The sequence below is a fragment of the Heterodontus francisci genome, chromosome 21 (assembly GCF_036365525.1).
Source record: "Heterodontus francisci isolate sHetFra1 chromosome 21, sHetFra1.hap1, whole genome shotgun sequence".
NCBI lineage: Eukaryota > Metazoa > Chordata > Chondrichthyes > Heterodontiformes > Heterodontidae > Heterodontus > Heterodontus francisci.
The window spans coordinates 68,550,512-68,561,294 of NC_090391.1; positions in this window are offsets into that span (position 1 = coordinate 68,550,512).

Consider the following 10,783-nt stretch of genomic DNA (forward strand, 5'->3'; position numbering starts at 1 on the left):
CCACACTCTGAACCCCCATCCTCACACACTGCAACACATCCCCACACACTGAAACACATTCCCCACTCACTGAAACCCCTTCCCCACACACTGAAACACCTTCCGCACACACTGAAACAGCTTCCCCAAAGACTGAAACCCCTTCCCCACACACTGAAACCCCTTCCGCACATACTGAAACACCTTCCCCACACACTGAAACCCCTTCCGCACACAGTGAAACCCTTCCCCACACATGGAAACACCTTCCCCACACACTGAAACACATCGCCACAGACTGAAACCCCTTCCCCACAAACTGAAACACATACCCACATACTGAAACCCCTTCCACACACACTGAAACCCATCCCCACACAATGAAACCCATCCCTGCACACTGAAACACATCCCCACACACTGAAACCCCTCCCCACACACTGAAACACATCCCCACACACTGAAACCCCTTCCCCACACACTGAAACACCTTCCCCACACACTGAAACCCCTTCCCCACACACTGAAACACCTTGCCAACACAATGAAACACATCACCACACACGGAAACACATCCCCACATACTGAAACACATCCCCACACACTGAAATCCCTTCCCCACACACTGATACACCTTTCCCACACACTGGAACCCCTTCCCCACACACTGAAACACCTTCCCCACACAATGAAACACATCCCCACACTCGGAAACACATCCCCACATACTGAAGCACATCCCCACGAACTGAAACACCTTCCCCACACACTGAAACCCCTTCCCCACACACTGAAACACCTTCCCCACACACTGAAACACCTTCGCCACACACTGAAACACCTTCCCCACACACTGAAATCCCGTCCACACACACTGAAACCCTTCCCCACACTCTGAAACCCCTTCCCCACTCACTGAAACACCTTCCCCACAGACTGCAACACTTTCCCCACACACTGAAACCCCTTCTGCACACAATAAAACCCATCCCCACAAACTGACAACCATCTCCACACACTGAAACCCCTTCCCCACACACTGAAACCCCTTCCAAAAACACTGAAACACTTCCCCACACACTGAAACAACTTCCACGCACACTGAAACTCCTTCCTCACACACTGAAACACCTTCCCCACACACTGAAACCATTCCCCACACACTGAAACACATGCCACAAACTGAAACACATCCCCACACACTGAAACACCTTCCCCACACACTGAAACCCCTTCCCCGCACACTAAAACATCTTCCCCACACATTGCAACACCTTCCCCACACACGGAAATACCATCCACACACTGAAACACCTTTCCCACACACTGAAACCCCTTCCCCACACACTGGTACCCTTCCCCACACACTGAAACACCTTCCCCAAATACAGACACCCCGCCCCTACACACTGAAACACCTTCCCCACACACTGAAACCCCTTCCCCACACACAGAAACACATTCCCCACACACTGAAACACATTCCCCACACACTGAAAAACCTTTCCCACACACTGAAACCCCTTGCGCCAACACTGAAACACCTTTCCCACACACTGAAACCCTTCCCCACACACTGAAACCCCTTCCCCACACAATGAAACACTTCCCCACACACTGAAACCCCTTCCCCACAAACTGAAACCCCTTCTGCACACTCTGAAACACCTTCCCCACACACTGAAATGCCTTCCCCACATTCTGAAACACCTTCCCCACACACCAAAACCCCTTCCCCACACACGGAAACCCCTTCCACACAAACTGAAACACCTTCCCCACACACTGAAACTCTTCCCCAAACACTGAAACTCCTTCCCCACACACTGAGACACTTCCCCACACACTGAAACACTTTCACCACACATTGCAACCCCTTCCCCACACACTGAAACACCTTCCCCACACACTGAAACACCTTCCCCACACTCTGAAACCCCACACCCACACAATGCAACACATCCCCACACACTGAAACACCTTCCCCACACACTGAAACCCCTTCCCCAAAGACTGAAACCCTTCCCCAAACACTGAAACCCATTCACCACAAACTGAAACACATTCTCCTCTCACTGAAACCCCTTCCCCACATACTGAAACGCCTTCCGCACACACTGAAACCCCTTCTGCACACACTGAAACAGCTTCCCCATAGACTGAAACCCCTTCCCCACATCTGAAACCCCTTCCGCACATACTGAAACACCTTCCCCACACACTGAAACACCTTCCCCACACACTGAAACCCCTTCCGCACACAGTGAAACCCTTCCCCACACTCTGAAACACCTTCCCCACACAATGAAACACGTCCCCACACACTGACCCCCTTCCCCACACACTGAAACACATTCCCACACACTGAAACAACTTCCCCACACACTGAAACACCTTCCCCACACACTGAAACCCCTTCTGCACACAGTGAAACCCTTCCCCACACACTGAAACACCTTCCCCACACACTGACACACATCCCCACACACTGAAACCCCTTCCGCACACACTGAAACACCTTCCCCACACACTGAAACACCTTGCCCACACACTGAAACCCCTTCCGCACACAGAGAAACCCTTCCCCACACACTGAAACCCCTTCCCCACACACTGAAATACATCCCCACACACTAAAACCCTTCCCCACACACTGAAACCCCTTCCCCACACACTGAAGCACATCTCTACGCACTGAAACACCTTCCCCACACACTGAAACCCATTCCACACAAACTGAAACCCCTTCCGCACACACTGAAAATCCTTCCGCAGACACTGAAACTCCTTCCCCACAAACTGAAACACATTCCCCTCTCACTGAAACCCCTTCCCCACATACTGAAACGCCTTCCGCACACACTGAAACCCCTTCCGCACACACTGAAACAGCTTCCCCATAGACTGAAACCCCTTCCCCACATCTGAAACCCCTTCCGCACATACTGAAACACCTTCCCCACACACTGAAACACCTTCCCCACACACTGAAACCCCTTCCGCACACAGTGAAACCCTTCCCCACACTCTGAAACACCTTCCCCACACAATGAAACACTGCCCCACACACTGAAACCCCTTCCCCACACACTGAAACACATTCCCACACACTGAAACACCTTCCCCAGACACTGAAACACCTTCCCCACACACTGAAACCCCTTCTGCACACAGTGAAACTCTTCCCCACACACTGAAACACCTTCCCCACACACTGACACACATCCCCACACACTGAAACCCCTTCCGCACACACTGAAACACCTTCCCCACACACTGAAACACCTTGCCCCACACACTGAAACCCCTTCCGCACACTGAGAAACCCTTCCCCACACACTGAAACCCCTTCCCCACACACTGAAATACATCCCCACACACTAAAATCCTTCCCCACACACTGAAACCCCTTCCCCACACACTGAAGCACATCCCCACGCACTGAAACACCTTCCCCACACACTGAAACCCCTTCCCCGCACACTGAAACCCTTCCCCAAACACTGAAACCCATTCACCGCATACTGAAACACATCCCCCACACACTGAAGGCCTTCCAAACACACTGAAGCACATTCCCCACACACTGAAACCCCTTCCCCACACACTGAAACCCCTTCCCCACACACTGAAACGCCTTCCACACACACTGAAACCCCTTCCGCACACACTGAAACACCTTCCGCACACAATGAAACACCTTCCCCACAAACTGAAACTACTTCCGCACATACTGAAACAGCTTCCCCACACACTGAAACCCCTTCCGCACACAGTGAAACCCCTTCCGCACACAGTGAAACCCTTCCCCACACACTGTAACTCCTTCCCCACACACTGAAACACATCCCCACACACTGAAACCCCTTCCGCACACACTGAAACACCTTCGCCACACACTGAAACACCTTCCCCACACACTGAAACCCCTTCCGCACAAAGTGAAACCCTTCCCCACACACTGAAACCCCTTCCCCACACACTGAAACACATCCACACACATTGAAACCCCTTCCCCACACACTGAAACCCCTTCCACACACACTGAAACACCTTCCCCACACACTGAAACCCATTCCCCACACACTGAAACCCATTCCCCACACACTGAAACCCCTTCCGCACAAACTGAAACACCTTCCCCACACACTGAAATTGCTTCCCCACACACTGAAACACCTTCCCCACACACCAAAACCCCTTCCCCACACACGGAAACCCCTTCCACACAAACTGAAACACATTCCCCACACACTGAAACCCTTCCCCAAACACTGAAACTCCTTCCCCACACACTGAGACACTTCCCCACAAACTGAAACACCTTCCCCACACATTGCAACCCCTTCCCAACACATTGAAACACCTTCCCCACACACTGAAACACCTTCCCCAAACTCTGAAACCCCTTCCCCACAGACTGAAACCCTTCCCCAAACACTGAAACCCATTCACCACAAACTGAAACACATTCCCCTCTCACTGAAACCCCTTCCCCACATACTGAAACGCCTTCCGCACACACTGAAACCCCTTCCGCACACACTGAAACCCTTCCCCACACACTGAAACCCCTTCCTCACACAATGAAACACTTCCCCACACACTGAAACCCCTTCCCCACAAACTGAAACCCCTTCTGCACACTCTGAAACACCTTCCCCACACACGGAAATGCCTTCCCCACACACTGAAACACCTTCCCCACACACCAAAACCCCTTCCCCACACACGGAAACCCCTTCCACACAAACTGAAACACCTTCCCCACACACTGAAACCCTTCCCCAAACACTGAAACTCCTTCCCCACACACTGAGACACTTCCCCACACACTGAAACACCTTCCCCACACACTGAAACACCTTCCCCACACTCTGAAACCCCATACCCACACAATGCAACACATCCCCACACACTGAAACACCTTCCCCACACACTGAAACAGCTTCCCCATAGACTGAAACCCCTTCCCCACATCTGAAACCCCTTCCGCACAAACTGAAAAACCTTCCCCACACACTGAAACACCTTCCCCACACACTGAAACCCCTTCCGCACACAGTGAAACCCTTCCCCACACTCTGAAACACCTTCACCACACAATGAAACACGTCCCCACACACTGAAACCCCTTCCCCACACACTGAAACACATTCCCACACACTGAAACACCTTCCCCACACACTGAAACACCTTCCCCACACACTGAAACCCCTTCTGCACACAGTGAAACCCTTCCCCACACACTGAAACACCTTCCCCACACACTGACACACATCCCCACACACTGAAACCCCTTCCCCACACACTGAAACACCTTCCCCACACACTGAAACACCTTGCCCACACACTGAAACCCCTTCCGCACACAGAGAAACCCTTCCCCACACACTGAAACCCCTTCCCCACACACTGAAGCACATCCCCACGCACTGAAACACCTTCCCCACACACTGAAACCCCTTCCCCGCACACTGAAACCCTTCCCCAAACACTGAAACCCATTCACCACACACTGAAACACATTCCCCACACACTGAAGGCCTTCCAAACACACTGAAGCACTTTCCCCACACACTGAAACCCCTTCCCCACACACTGAAACCCCTTCCCCACTCACTGAAACGCCTTCCACACACACTGAAACCCCTTCCGCACACACTGAAACACCTTCTGCACACAATGAAACACCTTCCCCACACACTGAAACCACTTCCGCACATACTGAAACAGCTTCCCCACACACTGAAACCCCTTCCCCACACTCTGAAACCCCTTCCGCACTCACTGAAACCCTTCCCCACACACTGTAACTCCTTCCCCACACACTGAAACACATCCCCACACACTGAAACCCCTTCCGCAAACACTGAAACACCTTCGCCACACACTGAAACACCTTCCCCACACACTGAAACCCCTTCCGCACAAAGTGAAACCCTTCCCCACACACTGAAACCCCTTCCCCACACACTGAAACACATCCACACACATTGAAACCCCTTCCCCACACACTGAAACCCATTCCCCACACACTGAAACCCATTCCCCACACACTGAAACCCCTTCCGCACAAACTGAAACACCTTCCCCACACACTGAAATGTCTTCCCCACACACTGAAACACCTTCCCCACACACCAAAACCCCTTCCCCACACACGGAAACCCCTTCCACACAAACTGAAACACCTTCCCCACACACTGAAACCCTTCCCCAAACACTGAAACTCCTTCCCCACACACTGAGACACTTCCCCACACACTGAAACACCTTCCCTACACATTGCAACCCCTTCCCCACACACTGAAACACCTTCCCCACACACTGAAACACCTCCCCCACACTCTGAAACCACATACCCACACAATGCAACACATCCCCACACACTGAAACACCTTCCCCACACACTGAAACCCCTTCCCCACAGACTGAAACCCTTCCCCAAACACTGAAACCCATTCACCACAAACTGAAACACATTCCCCTCTCACTGAAACCCCTTCCCCACATACTGAAACGCCTTCCGCACACACTGAAACCCCTTCCGCACACACTGAAACAGCTTCCCCATAGACTGAAACCCCTTCCCCACATCTGAAACTCCTTCCGCACATACTGAAACACCTTCCCCACACACTGAAACACCTTCCCCACACACTGAAACCCCTTCCGCACACAGTGAAACCCTTCCCCACACTCTGAAACACCTTCCCCACACAATGAAACACGTCCCTACGCACTGAAACCCCTTCCCCACACACTGAAACACATTCCCACACACTGAAACACCTTCCCCACACACTGAAACACCTTCCCCACACACTGAAACCCCTTCTGCACACAGTGAAACCCTTCCCACACACTGAAACACCTTCCCCACACACTGACACACATCCCCACACACTGAAACCCCTTCCGCACACACTGAAACACCTTCCCCACACACTGAAACACCTTGCCCACACACTGAAACCCCTTCCGCACACAGAGAAACCCTTCCCCACACTCTGAAACCCCTTCCCCACACACTGAAATACATCCCCACACACTAAAACCCTTCCCCACACACTGAAACCCCTTCCCCGCACACTGAAACCCTTCCCCAAACACTGAAACCCATTCACCACACACTGAAACACATTCCCCACACACTGAAGGGCTTCCAAACACACTGAAGCACATTCCCCACACACTGAAACCCCTACCCCACACACTGAAACCCCTTCCCCACACACTGAAACACCTTCCACACACACTAAAACCCCTTCCGCACACACCGAAACACCTTCCGCACACAATGAAACACCTTCCCCACACACTGAAACCACTTCCGCACATACTGAAACAGCTTCCCCACACACTGAAACCCCTTCCCCACACGCTGAAACCCCTTCCGCACACAGTGAAAGCCTTCCCCACACACTGTAACTCCTTCCCCACACACTGAAACACATCCCCACACACTGAAACCCCTTCCGCACACACTGAAACACCTTCGCCACACACTGAAACACCTTCCCCACACACTGAAACCCCTTCCGCACAAAGTGAAACCCTTCCCCACACACTGAAACACCTTCCCCACACACTGAAACCCCTTCCGCACAAACTGAAACACCTTCCCCACACACTGAAACCCCTTCAACACACACTGAAACCCCTTCCGCACATGGTGAAACACTTCCCCACACACTGAAACCCCTTCCCCACACACTGAAACCCCTTCCCCACACTCTGAACACTTCCCCCAACACTGAACCCTTCCCCACACTCAGAAACCGCTATCCCACTCACTGAAACCACTTCCCCACACACTGAAAGCCTTGCCAACACTCTGAAATCCATTCCCCACACACTGAAACACCTTCCCCGCACACTGAAACCCCTTCCCCACACAATGAAACCACTTCCCCACACACTGAAACACCTACCCACATTCTGAAACCCATTCACGACACACTGAAACCCCTTCCCCACACACTGAAACCCCTTCCCCACACACTGAAACACCTTCCCCACATACTGAAACCCCTTCCACAAACACTGAAACCCATCCCCACACACTGAAACCCATCCCCACACACTGAAAACCCTTCCCCACAGACTGAAACCCCTTCCGCACACACTGAAACACCTTCGCCACACACTGAAACACCTTCCCCACACACTGAAACCCCTTCCTCACACACTGAAACACATCCCCACACACTGAAACCACTTCCCGCACACTGAACCCCTTCCCCACACACTGAAAACACTTCCCCCCACACTGAAACCCTTCCCCACACTCAGAAACCTCTTCCCCACTCACTGAAACCCCTTCCCCACACCCTGAAACCCTTGCCCACACTCTGAAATCCATTCCCCACACACTGAAACACCTTCCCCACACACTGAAACCCCTTCCCCACACACTGAAACCCCTTCCGCACACATTGAAACACCTTCCCCACACACTGAAACCCCTTCCGCACATAGTGAAACACTTCCCCACACACTGAAACCCCTTCCCCAAACACTGAAACCCCTTCCTCACAAACTGAAACACATCCCCACACACTGAAACCCCCTTCCCACACACTGAGAACACTTCCCCCCACACTGAAACCCTTCCCCACACTCAGAAACCCCTTCCCCACTCACTGAAACCCATTCACCACACACTGAAACCCCTACCCACATTCTGAAACCCATTCACGACACACTGAAACACAATCCCCACACACTGAAACCCCTTCCCCACACACTGAAACCCCTTCCCCACACACTGAAACACCTTCCCCACACACTGAAACCCCTTCCGCACACATTGAAACACCTTCCCCACACACTGAAACCCCTTCCGCACATAGTGAAACACTTCTCCACACACTGAAACCCCTTCCCCAAACACTGAAACCCCTTCCTCACAAACTGAAACACATCCCCACACACTGAAACCCCCTTCCCACACACTGAGAACACTTCCCCCCACACTGAAACCCTTCCCCACACTCAGAAACCCCTTCCCCACTCACTGAAACCCCTTCACCACACACTGAAACCCCTACCCACATTCTGAAACCCATTCACAACACACTGAAACACCATCCCCACACACTGAAACCCCTTCCTCACACACTGAAACCCCTTCCCCACACACTGAAACACCTTCCCCACACACTGAAACCCCTTCCACACACACTGAAACCCATCCCCACACACTGAAACCCATCCCCACACACTGAAACCCCTTCCCCACACACTGAAACAAATCCCCACACACAGCAACTCCTTTCCCACACACTGAAATCCCATCCCCACACACTGAAACCCTTCCCCACACTCTGAAACCCCTTCCCCACACACTGAAACACCTTCCCCACAAACTGTAACACTTTCCCCACACACAGAAACCCCTTCCTCACACAATAAAACCCATCCCCACAAACTGACACCCATCCCCACACACTGAAACCCCTTCCGCACACACTGAAACCCCTTCCAAAAACACTTAAACACTTCCCCACACACTGAACCACCTTCCCCGCACACTGAAACTCCTTCCTCACACACTGAAACCCATCCCCACACACTGAAACCCATCCCCACACACTGAAACATCTTCCACACACACTGAAACACATCCCCACACATTGAAACACATGCCAAACACTGAAACACATCCCCACACACTGAAACACCTTCCCCACACACAGAAACCCCTTCCCCACAAACTAAAACATCTTCCCCACACACTGAAACACCTTCCCCAAACACTGAAATACCATCCACACACTGAAACACATTTCCCACACACTGAAACCCCTTCCCCACACACTGGAACCCTTCCCCACACACTGAAACACCTTCCCCAAACACTGACACCCCTTCTCCACACACTGAAACAGCTTCCCCACACACTGAAACCCCCTTCCCCACTCATTGAAACACCTTCCCCACACACTGAAACATATTCACCACACACTGAAAACCTTCCCCACACACTGAATCCCCTTGCACACACACTGAAACACCTTCCCCACACACTGAAACCCTTCCCCACTCACTGAAACCCCTTCCGCACACAATGAAACACTTCCCCACACACTGAAATCCCTTCCCCACACACTGAAACCCCTTCTCCACCCTCTGAAACACCTTCCCCACACACTGAAACGCCTTCCCCACACATTGAAACACCTTCCCCACACACGTAAACCCCTTCCACACAAACTGAAACACCTTCCCCACACACTGAAACCCTTCCCCACACACTGAAACACATTCCCCACACACTGAAACACTTCCCCACACACTGAAACACCTTCCCCACACACTGGAACCCCTTCCCCACGCACTGAAACCCCTTCCCCACACACTGAAACACCTTCCCCACACTCTGAAACCCCATCCCCACCCACCGCAACACATCCACACACACGGAAACACCTCCCCACACACTGAAACCCCTTCCTCACACACTGAAACCCTTCCCTAAACACTGAAATCCATTCACCACAAACTGAAACACATTCCCCACTCACTGAAACCCCTTCCCCACACACTGAAACGCCTTCCGCACACACTGAAACCCCTTCTGCACACACTGAAACAGCTTCCCCACAGACTGAAACCCCTTCGCCACACACTGAAACCCCTTCCGCACATACTGAAACAGCTTCCCCACACACGGAAAACCCTTCCCCACACATTGAAATCCCTTCCGCACACAGTGAGACCCTTCCCCACACACTGAAACACCTTCCCCACACATTGAAATACATCCCACACACAGAAACCCCTTCCCCACAAACTG